The sequence below is a fragment of the Hemiscyllium ocellatum genome, chromosome 11 (assembly GCF_020745735.1).
Source record: "Hemiscyllium ocellatum isolate sHemOce1 chromosome 11, sHemOce1.pat.X.cur, whole genome shotgun sequence".
In the NCBI taxonomy this organism is placed as follows: Eukaryota; Metazoa; Chordata; class Chondrichthyes; order Orectolobiformes; family Hemiscylliidae; genus Hemiscyllium; species Hemiscyllium ocellatum.
In genome coordinates this window covers 7,964,544-7,988,656 of record NC_083411.1, presented here as the reverse complement: position 1 = coordinate 7,988,656, position 24,113 = coordinate 7,964,544, and positions in this window count along the sequence as shown.

Below are 24,113 nucleotides of genomic sequence, written 5' to 3'. Positions count from 1 at the left end.
AAGCCAAATTTCCTCAGCTGCCTGAGGGAGAAGAGATGTCTTTGTAACCAGTGCATCCACATGAAGAGTCCAAGAAAGCTTGTTGTGAATGACCATTTCCAGGAGCTTGATGCTCTCCACTTGTTTCACCTCTGTGCTGTTAATGTGTAGGGGGGCATGAGTAACATCCCGCCGAAAGTCTTTTCCTTGGGGTCAGGGAGTCCAGAACTAGAGAGCATAGGTTTAGGATGAGAGGGGAAAGATATAAAAGAGACCTAAGGGGCAACTTTTTCATGCAGAGGGTGGTATGTGTATGGAATGAGCTGCCAGAGGATGTGGTGGAGGCTAGTACAATTGCAACATTTAAGAGGCATTTGGATGGGTATATGAATAGGAAGGGTTTGGAGGGATATGGGCCGGGTGCTGGCGGGTAGAACTAGATTGGGTTGGGATATCTGATCGGCATGGACAGGTTGGACTGAAGGGTCTGTTTCCATGCTGTACATCTCTATGACTCTAAGTCAATAGTGAGTTCCCCAGTTTTACTGACAGTGAGAGCTAGGTTTTTCTCAGTGTAGATCTAAGTTTCCTATTTCTGACAATCATTCTACACTCTTTGAAATTATAATTATAGTCCTGCCATTCTCTTTCCTCCGTCCTGTGCAGCAGAGATTAGGATTCCTCAGTTTTCCCCTGAGAGGTCTGATATCCCCATACCACCACCACCACTCCCACCACTACCACTCCCACCACTATCTCCTTGCTCCACCTTGCCCCCCAGAAAGCAGTATCCAAAAGGATACATCCATTAGATAGGGGAATAGCCACAGGACATTCCTGTGCTACCTGACTTACTGAACATTTCATTGTGACATGTGCAATTAGCAATTACCTTTCAAAAAACTCCCCAATACTGGATGAATGCCCTGCAATGAGTTACATCTCCAAGCTGGGATTAAAAAATGGCATTCCTAGAATCCTGCAGAACTGCATCATAATTTCTGGGGGAGACTGGGGGTCAAGGATGTCTAATATGCCCACAAGAGTTTAGAACTGCTGCACCTTGATTCACATTTAATTGATCTCCTACACTTATTAAAATTGATAGCCACAAGAATGACAGTATGTGGGAATTCTTGAGAACTTCCTGCCACTTTGCTGCACCCTTGGCAAAAGTTTTTCCTCTCTCAGGACAGAAAATTAGATTAGAAAATTTAGACTTGGTAACTTTGCTTTAGACTTAAACAAGGCTTATGTAATGATCTATGAGATTAGCAAATAAGCAATCAGCTCCCTATTGCAGTTACTTAAGCTCTAGAAAATGTGGTTAATTGTATTTTAAAAGGTCAAAGTAAAGCAGAGATTAAGTGTCTGGAGATTGTCTTATAATACTAACTATTCAAATATTGATTTCCTAAAATACTGAGCTATCTTGTGATTTGAAGGTCTTACAAGTCAATTAATTGGACCATTGTTCTCCACTGGAATATAGAACATGAGAATAAACTACTTCACCTTTTTTTGTTTAATAAGCTAATAATCTTAGTATACTCAGGGAAATGGTTTTGGTTTTCACTTTGTTTCATATTCTTGCGGTAGCTTTGCAATGAATATGCAATGTGTTACAGAGAAAGGGGATGTGTAATTCCATATTGGTGAACTGAAGCTATAGAAATTCTCTGATTCTATAGTCATTTTACAATTATCTTCAACTTCAAGTGATTTTTTTGAACAGTTGTAGAATCATAGATTCACTACAGTGTGGAAACAGCTCCCTTGGACCAACAAGACCATCCCGACCTTTTGAAGAATAATCCACCCCTACCCTATTATCCTATATTTACCCTTGACAAATGCACCTAACCTATACATCCCTGAACAATACAGACAATTCAGCATGGCCAATTCACCTAACATGCACATCTTTGGACTGTGGGAGGAAACCGGAGCACCCAGAGAAAACCCGCCAGACACGGGGAGAATGTACAAATTCCACACAGACAATCACCCGATGCTGGAATTGAACCTGGGTTGCTGGCACTGTGAGGAAGCAGTTCTAACCACTGAGCCACCGTGCAAGAATGTTTGCACTGAGGTGCTTTTGTGGAATTTTGTGTATCCAATCCAATTTAGAAATGGGACTTCTTAAACGTAAATTAATCTGTAATTTCAGAAGAAAAATATTTAGCATAGATCATTAACATATAATGCTAGGTGTTAAAACTATATCTGAGCTGCTTGGCTGGTGAGTCCCAGTTGTCTGACACAAAAATAAAATAAAGAACTGCAGACGCCGAAGATCTGAAACAAAATCAAAAATTGCTGAAGAAATTTAGCAGGTCAACCAGTATCTGTGGAGCGAAAGCTGAGTTAACATTTTTAATCCAGTGACCTTTCTTCAGAACTGGTAGTAGCTCGATAAGGTTGTATTTATTCTGATAATGGGGGATGAGGAGTAAAGAAATGAGCAGCTAGGTGGAAATGGAGTCCAAGAAAGAAAGAACGCTGGGCAGACAAAGACATGATTGTTATTTTCCTCCACTACATTGTCGCCTTTCCACAGGGGGGCCATTCCCTCTGGGACACTGTGGTCCACTCCTCCTCCACTCCCAACACATCACCAAATCCCACAGTACCTCCCCCTGCAACCACAGAAGGTGTAACACCTGCCCATTTACTTTCTCCCTCCTCACTATCCAAGGCTACTGACCCACCTTTCTGGCAAAGCATGCAATTTACCTGCAGCACACTCAATCCCCATCAACTGCATTCACTGCACACAGTGTGGCCTCCTCTACACTGCGGAAACAAAACGTAGGCTAGATGATCACTTTGCTGAACACCAACATTCTTTGTGTAAAAGTTACCCTGAGCTTCCAGTTACCTGCCATTTCAACACGCCTCCATGTTCCCTGACCAACATCTCTGTCTCAGGCTTTTGCTGCAATACTTCAGCTAAGTTCAATCCAGTCCAAGTTTTTAAGGACAGCATTTCATTTTCCACTTCGGGACTCTGCAGGCTTCAGGACTCAATATCAATGTCAATAATTTTAGAACGTGAACACCTTCTTCCTTGTCCTTTATACATCTCCACACCCCAGGCCCTGTCATAACTTGAGCTGCTTTTAGCACAGCCAATTGATTTTGACCTCATTATCAACCATTCCTCGGTCTGTATAACTTTCTTTCTCTCTCTCTGGGCTCCATTTCCACCTATCCACTTCCTCTTTTTATCTGCTCACTCTCTGTCATCAGCTTATAAACTATATCAACCTTTTTCCTAACTACTATCAAGTCTGAAGAAGAGCCATTGTACTCAAAACTTTAACACTGCTTTCACTCCTCAGATGCTGCCAGACCTGCTGAGTTTTCCAGTGATTTCTGTTTAATCCCAGTTTCTAACCCTTGCCATTCATGGCAATATCTGCTCACCTTTAAAGCTGGTATCAACATCCCAACCTTTACTCACTCTGAGTTCGGAGGAAGCTCTGTTTAATTTCTTGCCTTCACTCCCTCCAGTTCAAATATTACGGATATCAGAATAAGCTGAAGTGCTAATAGATTCACTATTCACCATTGTTTGTGATTTCACCCTGCCGTTGAGTTCACACGATGGACATCTCATTACATCTAAATTTGAGGTAGACAGATCTTTGGTCTCACAGGTAATCAAGGGATATGGAGAACAAACAGGAAAGTGAAGTTGAAACTCAAGATCTGCCATGATTGTCTCAAATAGTGGATTAGGTTTGAAAGATCTAGCCCTGTTCCTATTACTTGTCTTTTTGTGCCTTGGCAAAGCACTTCAGACCTCTGGTTCTAGTTTTTGCTGCAGACAGGATTCTTAGCCCGACAGCAAGCTGGTAAGGACAATAGCCTGACAGAGTTTGATTTTAGATTATGCCATGCTTCTTCCAAACATGAGACAGGGTCAGTTATTTTGATTAGATTACTTACAATGTGGAAACAGGCCCCTTGACCCAACAAGTCCACACTGACCTGCCGAAGCGCAACTCACCCAAACCCATTCCCCTACATTTACCCCTTCACCTAACACTACGGGCAATTTGGCCTTGCCAATTCACCTAACAAACATTATAATGAACATATTCTGTAAGCACACACTAACCCATCTCCAACCGGCTTGAAATAAGGACCAACTTTCCATTAGCTGATTACCTGCTATCACTGTGTGCGAGCTTTCTGTACTTCATTTACAAGTACCCCCAAGTCCTTTTGTGTTCCATCTTTCTGCAGTTTTTCTCCATTTAAATAATTCCTTGCTTACTCACTTAATCTATCAATATCTATATATAAACCACTTGAATCCCTCTTACAACTTGCCTTTCCACCTATTTTTGTGTTAGCTGCAAATTTAGGAACAATACATTCACTTCCTTCATCTTTCATCAATAGTGGAATCCACTTCGAGTATTTATCAAGGTAGAGAGGAATTTTAAACAACCTATCAATATCATAAAATGTCCCAAAGTCATGACAACAGCAAATAGATGTGATAGACATTATGAACTATAGACACCATACAAAAATAAAAATATTCTGAAGGAAGTTGCAGATTTGAAAGCAATTTAAATAAATGTTCTTATTCCAGTTATGGGTTTCTGGTTCCTATTGTAACGTGCAATCTGGGATAAATACTGCTGTCTACTGAAAAACTGACAATCTTCAAAATGGATGACATTTGGAAGAGATAGGAGTAATAATTGTCAAAATCATTTGAGAGGAACTCCAGACAAGAATTGGCAAATACAATTAAAAATCCAGTAAGTGCACAATTAGTTACAGCAAGCTTTTATTAAATACTTTAGTTTCAACTGGGTTATATATTTTATATTTCTCCTCTTCACTCATAAAGGAGACTCAGCTAATGCAATTAACATGCAATTTAAGACAAAAATAGAACATTTCTTCAACAAATATAATACAAATGAGAGATTATCTGATGGAATAGTTTTGATGATTATATTTTATGACGTAGCTCTTACTTTCAGCTGGAAATAGTTGTTCTTGAAAAATATTTTTGAGGCAAGCTTTGTAATCCAATCTCTTATAGATTGGGTTGGGATATCTGGTCAGCATGGACGGGTTGGACTGAAGGGTCTGTTTCCGTGTTTTACATCTCTATGACTCTATTTGATAAGATGTGGGAAAACACACACAGTTGGGAAACAAACTTCAAGCCTCTGTACATTGTTCTCAACAAAAATGGACAGCATTACTTGCACAACTGTCTCCATCTTCTAACCAGTTTGTGTGAGTGTAGAGGTGGGTGCAGTCAAGATCTTAGAATTGGTAAAATTAGAAATCTAAAAAGTGCTTTGACATGAACGGGTTAATGATGGAATGCCTTCACAAGTCTATTCGAAGCAAGCTTTGTTGAAAGGTTCAGCTGTTGTTTTTGAAGCAATGACTAATTAGCTAGCAAGTGTCATGGATTTTCAACAAGTACTTGATAAGCTGTCTCATTAGATGCTTGTCAGAAAAAGTTCCATGGTTGTATAGCAGGAAATGCAGCAGTAAGGAGAGGTGGCTGATTGATGGAAAGAAACAAAGACTTTCAGGTAAACACGCATTGCCTGGACTGAGCCCACAGTGAATCGATACATTAATGTTGGGACCACTTCTGTCCTCTGTGTGTAAAGATGACTTGAGTTTGGACATAGGAAGTTCATGGCATAAAGTGTAAGGAGATTCAGCAAATAGCTTGGAAAATGCTTCAGAATAACGTGCACAGACTAATAGTGGAGGGAGTCAGACTCTTAAAGAAATCTAGTGCAATTAAGTAAAAATAAATGTATTTCACTTCCAGTACTTCATTTCCACTGAGCCTTTACATTTCTATGATATCCCGGGAGATCCTATTGTAACTTAGGAAATGCTTCAGCTTGTTTGGACACAGCAAGTTGCCACAATGACCAGATAATCTCAATTCAATAAAACTGTTGTTCAAAAAAATCTTATAGAGATGTGCAGCACGGAAAAAGACCCTTCGGTCCAACTTGTCCATGAGAAACAGATATCCTAAATGAATCTGGGCCCGTTTGCCAGCATTGGTCCCATAACCTTCTGAACCCTTCCTTTTGATATTACCATCCAGATGCCTTTTAAATATTGTAATTGTACCAGTACCCTACCATTAAGTAGATATATCCTGCCCTAATTTGCGTTTCTAAAATGTAGCACCTTATATTTATCTAAATTAAACCCCGTCGGCCAGTCCTTCACCTATTGGCCTATCTAATCAAGGTCTCAGTGCTATGTTCTGAGATAACCTTCTTTGCTGCCCATTACTCTACCAATTTTGGTGTCCTCTACAAACCTACTAACCATACCTCCTATATTCACATCCAAATCATTTACATAATCTGGTTCACTAACATCCTTGGGGGAAGGGGTTCTGCCCTCCTGACCCAGTCTGACCTATACTTTAACTCCACAGCAATGTGAATGTCCCTTAACTGTCTTCAGAAATCTCCATGTAGTCATGCAGTTCAATGGACTAGCAATAAGCAAAGAAAAAATGCTCACCTGGCTAGGGACACTAATATTCCATCGGAGAGTTAAAAAAAAAGGACAGTGGTACTGGGCTAGTAATTCAGAGAGGTCGGCCAGTTACCTGGAGATATGAGCCTGAACTCTAACATGGTAACTGGGAAGGAAATCTACTACCATCATCCATTTGGCCTACATATGATTCCAAGCCAACAGCTTTATAGCTTACTCTATCAGTTCTCTGAAACTGTCTAATAGACCATGAAATTAAATGAAGGCAGAGCACTGACTTCAAGTCTTGCCTTGGCCACATCAAATGAATTGAGCGAGGACATAATTTGGTCATTCCTCAATGTCACTGGATCAAACTCTTGGCAATCCCTTCACAGCAGCATTTTGTGTATAGTCAGAGACAAGAGGAACCCCAAGATTAGGGGGCTGGGGAGATGTGTGGGGCTTACCAAGATTCCAAGTTTATCTTACAAATGTGCATCAACTGCCAATCAATGCAAGGCATTATATTTGTAGTTTGTGATGTTAAGTTGATGTTTCTATCAAAATATGAAGTAGAATGCATTGAACTGTATGTTAAGTTTATACGTGAGTGCACTGCGCGTGCTCATTGTGGTTTGTTTCTGTTAATTTCAAGCAAAAAGGTTTAATTTAGCTATTACATTAGTGCATACACAGTACATAGGATGAGCCTCAAGCCATTCCTACTGGTTACAATTATCCCATACACTAAACAATGGAAGTTTTTAAGTTTAAATAAATTGATCCTGCCTTCTAAAAACAAAAGGTGAAAGAAAGAGAACATCCAAAAGAGGTGGCATCACAAACAAAATGCTGTGGAGGGAAAGGAATAAAAAAGGTTGCATTTATGTAGAAATTCATAGGCTCTCAGAAGATCTTTTTGAAGAGCTCTTGTTATTCTAACAGCAGCAACTCAAGACAGCAGGGCTGTACACAGTAAGGTCCTGTAAATTGTTGACATAACAAGTTGTTTTCCTCTTATGTTCTGGGTTAAGGACATTCAGAGAATATCACGGATGCGTCTTTCCTGAATAATTACATGCAAACTCTTACTTCAGCCTGAGGGACAATAGGGACCTCTGTTTAATGCCACATCTGAAAGATGATGCCCCTAGTGGTGGAACGGTCCCTCAGAATTGTGCAGTGCAGTGAAAACCTTGAGCTTGAGTTCTGGCCCTGAGGAATTGACTTAGTAAACAGTTAGTTTGTTCAGAAACAATGCATGCTAACTAAGTTGAACAGACAGCAGTTTACACACAGCAAGTGTCCTGATTATGCTGTAAGGTTATTCATCTGATCTTAAAATGATGACATCACTATTCTCTTGTGTGCAGTGCAATATGCAAATATGAAACAAAAACAACTTATGAGCTGTTGATCTCGAAGAACATTAATTTTTAATCACGAAAGCAGGGTTCAAGTTTCATCATAGGTCATTTCAGTTGCAAACTCTCTCAATTATTAAATCTTGCTATAATCACCAATCTGGAAGATTTGTTTTTGCTTTGTTCAACAAATCAGCTTGCAGAACAGATTTTAATTTTTGCTAAACGTTTATTACAATTTATTTTAACTCCGAAGATTGTGAACCTTTAATATTCTCTGCCATAGAGGACTGTGGAAACGCAGTCTTGAAATTTAAGGGAGAGGTTGATAGATTTCTGATTACCAATCGCATTCAGGGTTATGACGTTGGGCTGGGTAAAAAGACATTTTGTTTTTACTTATTCATTTTGTGGGGTGTAGGCATCGCTGGCTGAGCCAGCATTTAATACCCATCCTTACTTGCCCCTTGAGAAGGTGGTTGTGAGCTGCTTTCTTGAACCGCTACAGTCCACCTGCTGTAGGATGACCCATGATGCCGTTGGGGGGGATTTCCAAGAATTTGACCCAGTGACAGTGAAGGAACAGCAGTATATTTCCCAGTCAGGATGGTGAGTAACTTGGAGGGGAACTGAGAGGTGGTGGTGTTCCCATATATTTACTGTCCTTGTCCTTCTAGATGGTAGTGTTTCTGGGTTTGGAATGTGATGTGTAAGGATATTTGGTGAATTTCTGCATTGCATCTTGTAGATAATACATACTGCTGCTACTGAGCACTGGTGGTGTTGGGAGTGATGCTTGTGGATGCAATGCCAATCAAGTGGGCTGCTTTGTCCTGGATGGTGTCAAGCTTCTTGAGTATTGCTCGGGCTGCACTCATCCAAGCAACTGGGCAGTATTCCATCACACTCTGACTTGTGTGTTTGAGATATGGACAGGCTTTGGAGAGTCAGATGGTGAGTTATTTGCTTCAGTATTCCTGGCTGCTGACCTGTTCTTGTAGTCACTGTGTTTATGTGGTTACGCCAGTTGAGTTTCTGATCAATGATAACTCCCAGAATGTTGATACTGGTGTATTAGTGATGGTAACACCATTGAATGTCTAGAGGTGGTGGTTAGTTTGTGTCTTATTGGTGATGGTCATAGCTTGGCATTTATGAGGCAAACATCACTGGCCACTTATCAGCCCAAGCCTGAATATTGTCCAGATCTTGTTGCATTTGAACATGAACTGCTTCAGCATCTGAAGAGTCATGAATGGTGCTGAACATAGTGCAATCATCAGCAAACATTCCCACTTCTGACCTAATGATGGAGGGAAGATCATTGATGAAGCAGCTTAAGATGATTGGGTCAATGACTCTACCCTGAGGAACTCCTACAGAGATGTCCCGGAGCTGAGATGACTGGCCTCACACAACCATAATTACCTTCCTATATGCCAGGTATGACTCTAATCACTGGAGGGTTTGCCCACTGATTCCCATTCACTGGAGGAGGCTGAGGTGGATCATCCACTCAGCAGTTCTGGCTGAAGATTGCTGTGAAAGCTTCAACCTTATCTTTTCCACTGATGTTGTTGGACTCCTCCATCATTGAGGATGGAGATACTTGTGGAGCCTCCTCTTCCATTGTGTTGTTTAATTGTTCATCACCATTCCCGACTGGATGCGGCAGGACTGCAGAACTGAGGTCCGATCTGTTGTTTGTGGGATCGTTTAACTCTGTTTATTACTTGCTGCTTATGCTGTTTGCCTTGCAAGTAGTCCTGTTTGGTGGCTTCTTCTGGTTGACATCTGATTTTGAGGTAGGCCTGATGCTGCTGCTGGCATGCCCTCCTGCACTCTTCACTGAACCAGTGCTGAACCCCTGCTTTGATGGTAATGGTTGAGTGGGGGATATGCTGCACCATGAGGTTACAGATTGTGCTGGAGTACAGTTTTGCTGCTGTTAAGGGCCCACCATGCCTCATGGATGCCCAGTCTGGAGCAGCTAGATCTGACATTGAAGTGTTTGATCAGTCATGGGTGTATTGAATGGCAAGGCAGGCTTGACTGGAGGAATGCCCTCATCCTGTCCCTTTTCCTGTTCTTAATTATGCTTTTATCTTTAACATGTTATTTCCCTGACCAACTATGGTGCCAAAAAGTTGAATTTGTCTTCCTCATTTTGGTTTGGAATGGCTGCTTGGTCCCAAATAAAAAGTAAGCCTCAGCAAGAAAAGCAAAACTGGTATTTTGTTATTTCGAAACTGATCTCAGAATGTCTCAAAGCATTTGACAGCCAGTGGAACACATTCTGTCACACTTCACAAAAACACAGCATACCAACCTGTGCCCAGCTAGATGTCATAAGCAGAAATATGATATTGATGAGGTATGTTTGCTTCTGGTGCTGATTAAGGGAGCATTGTCCAAGGCACCAGGGATAACTCCCCTGGCTTTTTTAACAACATGGAGCTTTGGGATCTCTTCTGCCCACCTGAGAGAGATGATTGGGATTTGATTTATTATCAGATCTGAAAGATTGGAGCCACGAATGGCAAATATGTCACCGGGGGTGTCAGCGTCGACTTTTGTAGTCAAGTCTCTGATGTATGGCGTAAACTTTTAAACCAAGGCCTCTGCGATATATAAATGCACAGCCCCCATGTCACAGAGACATAGAGATTCGCATCACAGAAAAAGGCCCTTTTGGTCATGTCTTCATCCATCAAAACCAGCCATCTAACTATTCTAGTCCCATCTTTCAGCACTTGGTCTATATGCCTTGGTATCACAACTGTACATCTAAATACTCCTTGAGTGTGATGTGTTAACTTGTGCTAGAATGACAGAATTTGACAGTACAGACAGGGGCCACTCAACCCATTGTGCCTGTACTGGCTCCTGAAAGAGCCACCCAAACAGTCCCACTCTTCAGCCCTACCGTTGTATCCCATTAAATTCAACCATTTCAAAGATATATTGAGCTCTCTTTTGAAGTCTCCTTTGGAATCTGCCTCCATCACTCTCCCAGACACTACATTCCAAACTCTAACAATTCAAAAGTAAAGAAGTTTCTTCCCATGTCACTCCGAGCTGTCTTGCTGACAATCTTGAAAATGTGACCGTGATTTGCTGACATACCAATGAGTGGAAACAGCTTACCCTTATTTACTCTGTCAAAAGTGTTCATTATTTCAAATACCTCAGTAAGGTCACCTATTAATTGTCTCTGCTCTATGGAGAATAAGCCCAATCTCTCAAATCTTTCTTTATATTTATCATAGAAACATAAAAAATGGGCTCAGGAGTAGTGCTTTGAGCCTGCACCACCATTCAATATGATCATGGCTGACCATGCACTCTTAATATCCCATTCTCGCTTTCTCCAAATACTCCTTGATCCCTTTAGCCACAAGGACCATGTCCAACTCCCTCTTGAATCTATCGAATGAACTGACCTGAACAGCTTCCTGTGGAAGTGAATTCCACAGGTTCACAACTGTCTGAATGAAGAAATTCTTCCTCATCTCAGTCCTGAATGGTTTATCCCTTATTCTTAGACTATGACCCTTAGTTCTGGACTTCCCCAACATTTTGCAATATTGTTTCCATATATAGTCTGGCCAGTCCCATCAGGACGTTAAGTGTTTCTTTGAGACACTCTCCTCATACTTCTAAATTCCAGTGAGTACAATCCAGTGAGTAAAATCCTTCATTCCTAGTATCATTTTAACAAATCTCCTTTGATATCTCTTCAGGGCTTTATCATCCATCCTTAAATAAAATGCTCAGAACTGAAAGCAGTATTGCAGAATAGAGTCCCCACAGTGTGGAAACAGGCCATTTAGCCCAACAAGCCCAAACTAACCCTTCAAGGAGCATCTCACCCAGACCCAACATTTCCCAAGGCTAATGCACCTAACCTATACATCCATGAACATTAAGGGAAATTTAATATGGCCAATCTACTGAACGTGCACATCTTTGGACTGTGGGAGGAAACTGGAGTACCCAGAGAAAATCCACATTGACAAGGAGAGAACATGCAAACTCCACACAGACAGTCCCCTGAAATTGGAATTGAACCCGGGTCCCTGGTGCTGTGAGGCAGCACTGCTAACCACTGAGCCACCGGGTTATGAGAAAGGTGAAGGATCAAAAGGAGTTGAGATCTTCCTCCAAGTTCTGGTCTATGAAAACCTCTATTAATTGGTTCCTTCATAACCAAGCTGTTACTGGACTCAAATACCTAAAGTATTGGTAATATCTAACCAGGTCAATCAGCTCATTAGAAGTTTCAGTCATGTACCATTGTGCTTGATGTTTTAACTATTAACAGTGTAAAGGTTGAAGGTGAATCAGGGTGACAAACATGGCCAAACAAGACAGTCTTACAGACTGATGCCAGCTCCGATGTAGAGGAGCTGGTGTTGTACTGGGGACAAAGTTAAAGATCACACTGCACCAGGTTATAGTCCAACAGGTTTATTTCGAAGCACTACCTTTCGGAGTGCAGCTCCCAGCTAGCTAACGAAAGAACAGTGCTCCAAAAGCTTGGACTTCCAAATAAATCCATTGGACTATAAGCTGGTGTTGTGTGATTTTTAACTGATGCCAGCTAAACAGACCAGGGCTGGGAAGCAGGGTAAAACTGCAAGGGAATTCATCAAAGAAGGGAGAGGTCAGAAGACAAGATTAATGGAAAGATAGGCTGAGGGAAAAATGAGACATGGGGAGTGGATCTTATTGGGCATGGTCATCCAGGGGTCCCAGATAAAAGGAGAAAGCAAACTGGGATGCAGAGAGGAGAGCAACAGCGAAAGAGGAAAGCAGGATATGAACTCCACATTACTGTTAGGGAACACAAAGGGGTAATTAGGTACACTGAGGAGGAAGAATAAAATAGATGAACTATGTGATGAAAGGTGTATTTTTAAATAGATTAATGTGAATATTAGAATTTAGATTGAGCTCTGATGGTCATTGGAACTGAAAAAATTGATTTAAGCTCTCACACTTGTGAGGGATTCATGTTGGCAGATTCAGAAAGGATTAATCAAATTGTCTCTATTGTCAATAGCAAATAAACTTTAGCATTCAGATGAATAGAAACCTAAAGAGTTCAAATTAATGTTATAATTCCTCGGGATTCAAGTCTCTGTAATGGATATTGCTATAAAACAGAATAAAACTTTTATTTGCTATGAGCTTTAAGAAGTTTCTAACTCTGTTTTGTTTAGACAGCTATTTTGTTTTTGTAGTTTCCTTCATAAAGTCAACTTTTGTGCTAAAGAACATCCACAGCCTCATGTGGATATACCTCAGTGATTAATCTCTATGAAATAGCAAAGCAAAATATTCAGCATATAACCTTATCAAAACAAGTTAGTGTCAACCACGGCTCATTTAGCAGCATTTTCCCTCTGTGTTGGGAAGCTGGGATATTCAAGCCTCATGCCAGAATTCTATGTGAATGAGGTAAGTAACATGCATTCAAATGTTTGACCAACCATGATCATATTGAATTGTGGGGCTGATTTGAAGGGCTGAATGGCATACTTCTTCTGTCCCTATGTTTTATTCTTGGTTCTGACTTGCCCAGTAGCACCATCAGCTGGCAATAATTGAATAAGTGACAATTCAAAGATAAGCTGGGATGGTATTCCAGATGGGACTATGGTCAGTGCCAATGGCGAGAATAACTAGAGTAACAAGTCACTGTGGGCAGAGATCGAATAAGGACAGAAAAGGAGAAAGCCAACTAAAGTGAGGGGGGTGCAGGGGAAAAGGGAAGTGAATTCTACAGGGGGAGAGTTGAGGGTGAACAATTTAATGAAAAGCGGTTCAGCGTCTTCAAAGAGCTAATATTGCTACAATTCAGTAAGATTTGTGGTGTACATGCCTGAGGTATTTGTGAGGTATTCACACTGAGGCCAACTTCTGTGGTTTTGATCTTGTCTCATGCAAACCATTGGTAAGAAGCTCTTCGATACATATATTCTCCTAAGGTCAGTGAGTTGATGGTGTGTTAATTGTTGAGCATTTGGGTTCATTTATGTTATAAATATGAACCCTAGCAGAAATGTAAAAGCTTGTAGAGCCAGTATAGCACATGTTGTGCTATACTGGCTGTTGCAGTGATAAATGTTGATTGATGAAGCAGTTGATGAAAGTGCATTCTCAACTGTGCTTGATGGTCCTCTGCAATGGTTTACAATGCTGCTTCACTCACACTGAGCAATAAAACACTGAGTGGTAGCTGTGCAGTCCATGACAAGGCAGCAGCTCGTTCACCCTCTCACACCTCGAGAGCCAGGATTTCTTGAGTTGCTCGTGGTCATTGGTTTCCACAGCTACTCCAGTCAGACGGTCTTTCCCAAACAGGATGGGCTCTTGTTGCCTTCCATCGGGAAATGAACTTTCCTTCTCTCCTGGACAGCCTTCAGGAGAACCTTTAGGGAGTTGTAGCTGAACTGTGATATTGCTTTTTCCCAAGTCCCTTACATCTCTCTTCCCATTGACATTGTGCATTGATACCAAAAGGACTGCAGTGGTTCAAGAAGGCAGCTCACTACCATCTTCTCATGGGCAGTTAGAAATAGATAATAAATGTGGGCATTGCCAGTAATGTCCACATCTTGTGACAGGATGTACAAAATTATAAATCACACAACACCAGGTTATAGTCCAACAGGTTTAATTGGGAGCACTAGTTTTCGGAGCACTGCTCCTTCTTCGTGATGTTTATTGAATGACCATTTAAATGCCCTTAAAGTTGGTAACTCGACTACTGTTGCAGGCAGGGCATTCCACACTCCTACTACTCTCTGAGTAAAGAAACTACCTCTGATATTTGTCCTATATCTTTCACCCCTCAATTTAAAGCTGTGTTCCCTCCATCACAATCTGAGGAAAAAGGCTGTCACTGTCCACCCTATCTAACCCTCTGATGATCTTACATGTCTCATTTAAGTTACCTCTCAACCTTCTTCTCTCTAACAAAAACAGCCTCATGTCCATTAGCCTTTCCTTATAAGACCTTCCCTCCATACCAGGCAACGTCCTTGTAAATCTCCTCTGAACCCTCTCCAAAGGTCCCACATCCTTCTTATAATGCGGTGACCAGAGCTGTACACAATATCCAAGTGCAGTCGCACCAGAGTTTTGTACAGCTGGAGCATTGGCTCTGAAACTCAATCCGGAGCCCTTCTCATTTCTGATGAAGGGCTCCGGCCCGAAACGTCGAATTTCCTGTTCCTTGGATGCTGCCTGACCTGCTGTGCTTTAACCAGCAACACATTTTCAGCTCTGAAACTCAATCCCTCTACCAATCAAAGCTAACGCACTGTATGCCTTCTTAACAACCCTATCAACCTGGCTGGCAACTTTCAGGGATCTATGTAAATAGAGACCGGGATCTCTCTACTCACCTACACTACCAAGAATCTCATCATTAGCCCAGTACTCTGCATTCTTGTTACTCCTTCCTAAGTGATTCACCTCACACTTTTCCACTTGCCACCTCTCAGCCCAGCTCTGCAGCTTATCTATGTCCCTCTGTAACCTGCAAAATCCTTTGGCACTATCCATATCTCCACCGACCTTAGTGTCATCCACATACTTACTAACCCATCCTTCTATGCCTCATCTAGGTCAATTAAAAAAATGACAAACAGCCCCAAAACAGATCCTTGTAGTACCCCACAAGTAACTGAACTCCAGGGTGAACATTTCCCATCAACCACCACCTTGTGGAATTCAGCACTACAGAAAGTAATGGAGGCCATAACATTGTGTGTTTTTAAGACGGAGGCTAAAGGGAAAAAGGGATTGGGGGGCGGGGTGCAGGACAGAATTAAGATATCGAGCTTGATGACCAGCCATGATCATATTGAATGGTGGAGCAGGCTCAAAGGGTCAAATGGCCTACCCCATCTTCTTGTTCCAGTAAATCTGAATAATCTGCTGATGGGAAGGAATTAAGGATATTGAGAATCTCAATGCCGTGCTCCTGCCTGTCCTTTTATTTGCATAAATTTACAACAAACTTGGATCTTGTGCTAATATTTTAGGGTTTGGTTATCTTACTAGGCCATACATTGAGAATCCTGCTCTTTCTTCTTGGGTTAGGTACAACAGTCCCAAAAAGCTATTGATTTGTTACTTTTATAACTAATGTTCTGCTAACCTTCCTGTAGAAGGCAAATATTTTAATTAATTCGCAGGATGTGCACATCAATGGCAGTTCTATCACATCAATTTCCTATTCCTATCTTCCCCATGAGAAGGAGACAATGGGACTTCTCCCTGCGATATGTCTGCCCCCACCCTACCCTCCTCCTCTACCACCCACATAGCTTCAGGAAGGGAGTTCCAGCATTTTGACACAGTGACGATGAAGTAACAGTGAATACGTCTCATCATCCAGGATGGTGTGTGACTTGGTGATGATGGGGGTGTCCCCATATGTCAGCTCCTCTTGTCATTGCAAGTGCTGGAGGTCACAGGTTTGGGAGGTGATGTTGAAAAAGCCTTGATGGCTTACTGCAGCACATCTTATGGATGGCACACATTACACTCGCAGTGCATCAGTACCATTTTTTCACTTCTAAGCGGTTTTGATCGAAAGATTTGTGATGTGACCCACTGGATGGGTGATCAGATGACATAATAGTTGCAATAATTCTACATTTCTAGGGTCAGTGTCAATTGCTTTGGAATTATGTAATTGGGTACTTTCCCAATAGACTGGAACATGATACATGATTGAGAAACTGAGAGTCAGAAGCTCACAGATGAAGCAGCTTGTGGAGGGATGATTGAAATTAAAAATTAAAAGACTAATTGAAAGTGTTATCATATTGTTCACAACATTGCCTGTCCTTTTATTTGCATATATTTACAACAAACTTGGATCTTGTGCTAATATTTTATGTTTTGGTTATCTTACTAGACCAGACATTGAGAAAACCCATAAAATTGTTGAAATATGAGACTTGATTTGCCTTATGCTCATCAAAACAGATGCAAGAGGCAGACTTTCCAGCAGTCACCACAATTTGTACTACAAGATAAATGGTTTTGATGGATTGTCAACTGTGATTGAGTGAGGTTTTATCATGTGACGTATGACTGCAAAATGGTGAAATTTGACAATCTTGTCCTGATGAGTGTGAGACTAAAAGTTTCATCAATGTGTCCCTTTTCAACAATATTCAAGTTCTGTATAACCAGGTGACTGATTGAAAACTGATTGATAGGTGACGGCAGCAGATGAGTGCATTATCTTGTCACTTACTGTCAGCAAAGCTCCTCCAGCAATCAGGGCGGCATTGTCAGCAGCAGCGAGCTCTTCAAGATGGCGGCGCTAGAAAGCTAGAGCAGAACTTGTGGCCCAGCAACAGCCTGGCCTGGCAGCAGACTCTTGGCTGTGGGGCGAGTGTGAGTTCAAAAGCACCAAAGTGGGCCCAGTGGTGAAGAGATGTCATCTAAAGTGGTGGGCACAGTGCAGGCGGTGGTGAGGTGATGGCAGTCTTTCTTAAGGCTCGTTTCTCGGAAAGACTAACATTCTGAACATTCTACTTATAGCCATAGATTAATACAGCATGGAAACAGGCCCTTTGGCCCAAACTGATCCATACTGACCATGACACCCACTCTGCTTGTTCAGTTGCCCACATTTGGACCATATCCCTCTCAACCCTTCCCATCCATGTACCTATCCAAATATTTTTTAAATGTTGCTCACATATCTGCCTCAACCACTTTCACTGGCAGCCCATTCCACATATGCACAACTTTCTGTGGGAAGAATTTGCCCCTCGAGTCCGTCTTAAATCTTTTCCCCTCTCACCTTAGTCTTTTCCCTCTCACTTCTTTATTTTTCTGATTGATTTCTTTTACCTGTAAATACTGTGCTAATTATTTCTTTTCTTTATAATTTATTATTGTTTCCTAAGAATTTGATCTTGAGTATCTGTACCTTCATACCTTTATACTGAAGATGATACTGTAATGCAGTGACCATAAACCTTTCACTGCACTCATTTGAGTTCATGTGACAATAAAGCTAATTCAATTCAACTTAAGTCAAAACATCTACTAATGTTCTTTAGGGAAGTTAAATTTCCATCTTTACCCAATCTGAGCTGCACATGATCTCAGTCCCCCAGAAAGGTGGTTGACCTCTTAACAGCTCGCTCCCTCTTAGTTGTGACAAGCATTGTGAGGACAGATTGATGGGAACTACTTTATAATGGTTGAGGAAGTTCCACCAGCATCTGTTCAGAGATAATTAAGGAATGGACAATAAATGTTAACCTTTCCAGGAACCTCACACCCCAAGCACAAACATTAAAAAAAGATAAGGGATGAGGGAAGTGTCACCCAGTTACTATTAGGCACCTCCCTCCTGACTGAAGCATTCAGCCGAGAACAGACACTGCATGTTTGAATCTACAGCACGAATTTCCATGATCAAAGTTCTTGTGTCTGTACAGCTGACAGCCTGTACTTGTTAGCTACAGAAGACAAAAAGAAAATGTTGCTGCATAATAAAAGGAAAATTGAAGCCTCCACAGATCAGCATTATTCTAGATTCAATGAGATTAGTCAGCTTAAAAGAACAGTAATTAAAATATTTTGTACACTCAAAGTTGTGAGTTAAAAAAATAAAAAAACTTAAACCTCAAAGCCTTTCCAAATGATTGGACAGATTTTAACACCTGAATGAAAATCAAAATATTGCAGATGCTGGAAATTGGAAATAAAAACAGAAAGCTGTACAATCTCAGCAAGTTTGCCAGCATCTGTGGAGAGGGAAACAGAGGGTGTTTTTGTTTCATGACACTCCTTCCAAATAAGTATTAGAGATGTACAACATGGACACAGACCCTTCGGTCCAACTTTTCCATGCTGACCAGAGAGTCAGAGATATACAGCATGGAAACAGACCCTTCGGTCCAACCCGCCCATGCAGACCAGATATGCCAACCCAATCTAGTCCCACCTGCCAGCACCTGAACAATATCCTTCCAAACCCTTCCTATTCATATACCCATCCAAATGCCTCTTAAATGTTGCAATTATACCAGCCTCCACCACATCCTCTGGCAGCTCATTCCATACCCATACCACCCTTTGCTTGAAAAATTTGCCCCTTAGTTCCCTTTTATATCTTTCCCCTCTCACCCTAAACCTATGCCCTCTAGTTCTGGATTCTCCCACCCCATGGAAAAGACTTTGTCTATTTATCCTATCCATGCCCCTTATAATTTTGTAAACCTCTATAAGGTAACCCCTCAGCCTCCGATGTTCCAGGGAAAACAGCCCCAGCCTGTTGAGCCTCTCCCTATAGCTCGAATCCTCCAACTCTGGCAACATCCTTGTAAATTGTTTCTGAATCCTTTCAAGTTTCACAAAATCTTTGATAAGAAGGAGACTGTCACTCCAGGGAAAACATCCCCCAGCTATTCAGCCTCTGACAGCCTCTGAGGTCAGTGCAGGGCAGAGAGAGAGAAAGAAACTGACACAGAGAATAATTAACTAACAATCATTTACAACTCCTTTCTCTGACCTATATTTTATCTCCCCCTTCTACAATACTAGTCCAATAGAACCTCCCTCCCCGACCCCAATTAAGATTTGCCAAAAATTCAAAACCAGCCAGCTGTCAAATCTTCTCTTCCTCAGTTTTCTTTTTTAGGGATTTCTGTTTCACAGGTCACTGGTCAATAAAGGTACAGTTAAGAGAGCTATTATCCAGGCAGTCTGCAGATGCTGGTGGATTTTCAGTTCTCCTCCTAAGTTTTCAATGTTCAATTTTCCCTGGTCTTATACCCCCAAAGTATTGGCTTTCAAGATTGTCAGGATACAAAATTCAAACTGGATGGGAGTTTGGTATTTTTCGAAGTATAACTTAAACTAATTAGTTGAATTCAAATCTGTTTTGCTGTTTCCAGGCAACCAGTTAATCTAGCTTTTGACCAAGTATTACATTGTTACCTTATTCAGAACATTTGGTGCTGTGTCAGGTAGTTCTGCTGGCTTTTACTCTCTTAAAGGTGCAGTACACCCACATCTTCATAACACCTCACTTAAGAAAAAATTAATCATAGTGAAAAGGTGGCTTCATTTTTTTTATTCTTGAAAAACATTGCCCTAACATACACATAACTTTAATCTAAGTTTACCTTAAATTCTTCCCATATAACTGTATATAACATTAAATAAAGATGAATCTCATCTAAGCTTTATCTGTTCCATCCACGATGACACATCTGCGATTACATTCTTATGACCTGCAATATGTATGATTTGTAAATTAACTGTCTGTAACATAAGACTCCAATGAAATAGTCTCATATTCTTGTCTTTAAAGTGTTCTAAGAATGTAATTGGACTGTGATCTGTGTACACAACCATCTCCAACACATTGTTCGTGGCATACACATTAAAATGTTGTAAGGCCAGTACCAAACTCAATAGTTCTTTTTCAGTTGTGGAGTATTTCCTCTGGTGGATGTTGAGTTCCTTCGAAAAGTAATCAACTGACAGTTCATTACCATCCTCATCTTCCTGTAGGAGCACAGCTCCAACTCCAATGTCAGTAGCGTCAATGGTGACTTTAAAAGGATTTGAAATGTTCGATGTAGCTAAAACTGGTTTGGTGGTTAATATTGATTTCAAATGGTCGAATGCCTCCTGGCATCGTTCTGTCCACCGAAACTTTGTGATATTCTTCAGCAAATTGGTTCATGGTGCCACGACACTGCTGAAGTTTGGAACAAACTTCCGATAGATTCTGCTAAGTCCGAAGGATCAAAGCACCCCTTTCTTTGAGGTTGGTCATGGAAATTCCTCGATGATCTTTGTCTTTGCGTTCCGTGGGGTCAATCTTCCATGACTAATGTTATGTCCCAAGGATTTCACCTCTGCATTCGTGAATTCAGTTTTATTTAAGTTTATCACCAGTTTTGCTTTTCGTAGTTGTTCGAAGAGCTCTCCCAACCATACCATGTAATCTTTCCAGGACTGACCAAAGATCACTACATCATCCACGTAAACTGCGCAGTTTGTTAACCGAGCCGCAACTCTGTCCATGAGCCTTTGGAATGTGGCAGGTGCATTCTTCATTCCAAAGGACATCACTTTAAATTGATATAGCCCATTTGGGGTTACAAACGCAGAAATTTATTTTGCTGTCTCTGATAAAGATACCTGCCAGTTACCATACAGTAAGTCCAACTTGGTGATGTAACTGGCTTGTCCGATTTTTCTGATACAGTCCTCCAATGTAGGAATTGGAAATGAGTCTGATCTTGTAATGGCAATGATCTTCCGTTCATCCATGCAGAATTGTTGAGTCCCGTCTTGTTTGGGAACTAAGACAATCAGCGAACTCCATTCGCGCTGGCTTGGTTCCATGATGGCCTCATTGAACATGGCTTCCACCCCTATCCGGATCTGTCTGGCTTTGAAAGGATTAAGCCTATCGGGGTGTTGTTTTATCAGAACAGTATTCTCTATGTCTACGTACAATAGACATGTCTACGTTCTCTATGTACAATAGTTATAGCTTTCCCCATCTGATTCTTACATATGTTCTCATACTGCAGTAATAAATCTTTCAACTGCATTCTATGCTCCTGAGATGATAGCTCACTGACCTATCCCACTCCTCAAGGACTTTATTTTTTAATCTATTTTGAGGCACATCAAAATCCACATCATGTCGATTTGATTCCTCACTCTGCGGGGCTGTAGCTAAAACCTGTTCTCCAGTCCTTTCTCTCTGGTATAATACAGTTTCAACATGTTCACATGACATACCCGATACCTATTTTTTTCCTAACTGGCATCTTTACTAGATAGTTTACCTGACTCAACTTTTTCTCAATTTGATAGGGACCACTAAACCTGACTTTGAATGGACCTCCCACCACTGGTTACAGTCCTAACACCTTATCCCCTTGGGAAAACATCCGAGTCTTAGAGCTGTTATCTGCCATCTGCTTCATTCTACACTGTGCCTTCTTTAGCTGCTGTTTAGCCAACTCACCTACTCTATTTTAATCTCTCCCCCATCTCCAATACATAATCTAGGTGTGAGACCTCCAACTTTGGTCCTGTCCATTTTTCATTAATTTCAAAGAGCGTCACATTTCATGACCGAATATTAAATCAAAGTGAGTGAACAGAGTAGATTCATTTGGGACATCTCTATGGCAAACAGTATGGATGGGATTAACCCAGTCATTTGGGTAATCCTGACAGTATGCTGTAAACATGGTCTTCAAGGTCTGATGCCACATTTCGAAAGCTCCCTGGGATTCAGGATGATACACACTGGATTTAAAGTGCTGTATACCTAAGCTATCCATAACCTCCTGAAACAAACTAGCAGTAAAATTTGACCCTTAGTCCGATTGAATCTCTCTGAGTAGCCCATACCAGGTGAAGAAAACTACTAACTCCTCTACCACCCTTTTTGCCTTGATACTCCGGAATGGAATTTCCTCCAGAATCTGGCAGACACCTCCATTACGGTTAACAAGTACTAGTTCCCACTCTTAGTTCTCGGGAGGGGACCGACACAATCAATTATAACTCACATAAAAGGTTCTTAAAATGCAGGAATTGGCAACAAAGTGGCTGGTTTTATTACCAGCTGTGGCTTACCTACTATTTTGCATGCATGACACGTGCTGCAAAAGTTAATCACATCCTTGTGCATTCCAGGCCAATAAAAATGTTTTTGTACCTTAGCTTGAGTTTTTCATATCCCTCAGTGACCTCCTACAGGTAGTTCATGTGCTACTTGTAACACTTCCTGTCTGTATGCTACTGGCAACACAACTTGGTGCACTTTGGCCCATTTCTCCTCTGCACTAACCTGCCGTGGTCTCCATTTCCGTCTGACGATTCTATCTTTCAGATAACAACCCTCCGGAATATTTTCTGCCTCTTTTTCAAAGTACGCATCCGCATATACATCTTTTATTGTCTTGTCTTGCTATTGCAAGACTCTTAGTCTGTCAGGACTAAGCACTTCTGTCTGACCCTCTATCTGTTCAGGTTTTTCCTACACCATTACATCAAACAGGGTATCTGCTAATTGAACCTCAACTCCTCCATCTTTCTCTTTGAGTATTCACATGTTGCTGTGACTTAGGATTGTGGAATCTGGTCACCACACAGTCTGGGAAAGTACCAGGATATTTCTGCTGTAATTCCTCAGTTTCTTGGTCTTCCTCGGGCTTTTCCAGAACAAGAGATGTCACTCCCACCTTGGATCCTGCCAAATCATTCCCAAACACAAACTGAATTCCTGGAACTGACACTCTGTCAATCACTCCCACTATAACTTCCCCAGTCTTGAGTTGGCATTCCAACCTAACCTTACATAGGGGAACGCTAAATTTCTGTCCATCTATCCCACAAATTGCCAGAGTGTTGGGTAACAAATCAGAAAGAGTGCATATTCACTCATCCCTTAGTATCAGCGACCAGTTAGATCCTGTATCTCTCAAAATTATAACTTCTTGTCCTTCTCCCCCTGTTCTTTCTGAATAAACTTTACCCACAGTGGCAAATTCTTTGGAGAGATCAGGTACTAACTCCATACCCAGCCCCTGCCAAGGCTGTGCAGTCTACTGCAGCTCATCAGCTCTTCTTGGGATCTCCTTTATTACTTTCACTAATGCCACTGGCTTAGCTTCTTTAACCATATCTTTTACCATTGTCCCTTTTATTTAACAACCAGCACTGTCACTTTATGAGTCACACTTTACTGCAGTGGAAACACCCGAGTCCTTACACCTCCTTTCCACCCTCTTGGGCCTCCATTTTTATCCTGTGATAAATTTTTACCAGTGTCCTCTACTCTTGGTTTAATAGGGTAGGCTCTCCCCTTCTCCAAACTTCTATCCCTCACTGGCCAGAAGCTTGTCTTATCCACAAACATGTATTCATCTGCTAATTCTGCTGCCCCTCTCACTTCCTGAACTTTTTGTTCTGCTGTATGAATTCTTACCATCTCTGGAGTGAGTTTTTAAACACCTCCAGCAGAATAATCACTTGTAGAGCCTCGAAAGTCTTATCTATTTTTAAAGCCTGCACCCATCAATCAAAATGACTAAATTTTAATTCTGTTGAACTCAACATAAGTCTGACCTGATTTCTTCTTTGTGCTTCTGAACCACTTTCTTTATGCTTCTGGTACCAATTCATAAGCACTTAAAATAGCCTGTTTAACCTCTTCATAATCTCTTGACCTCT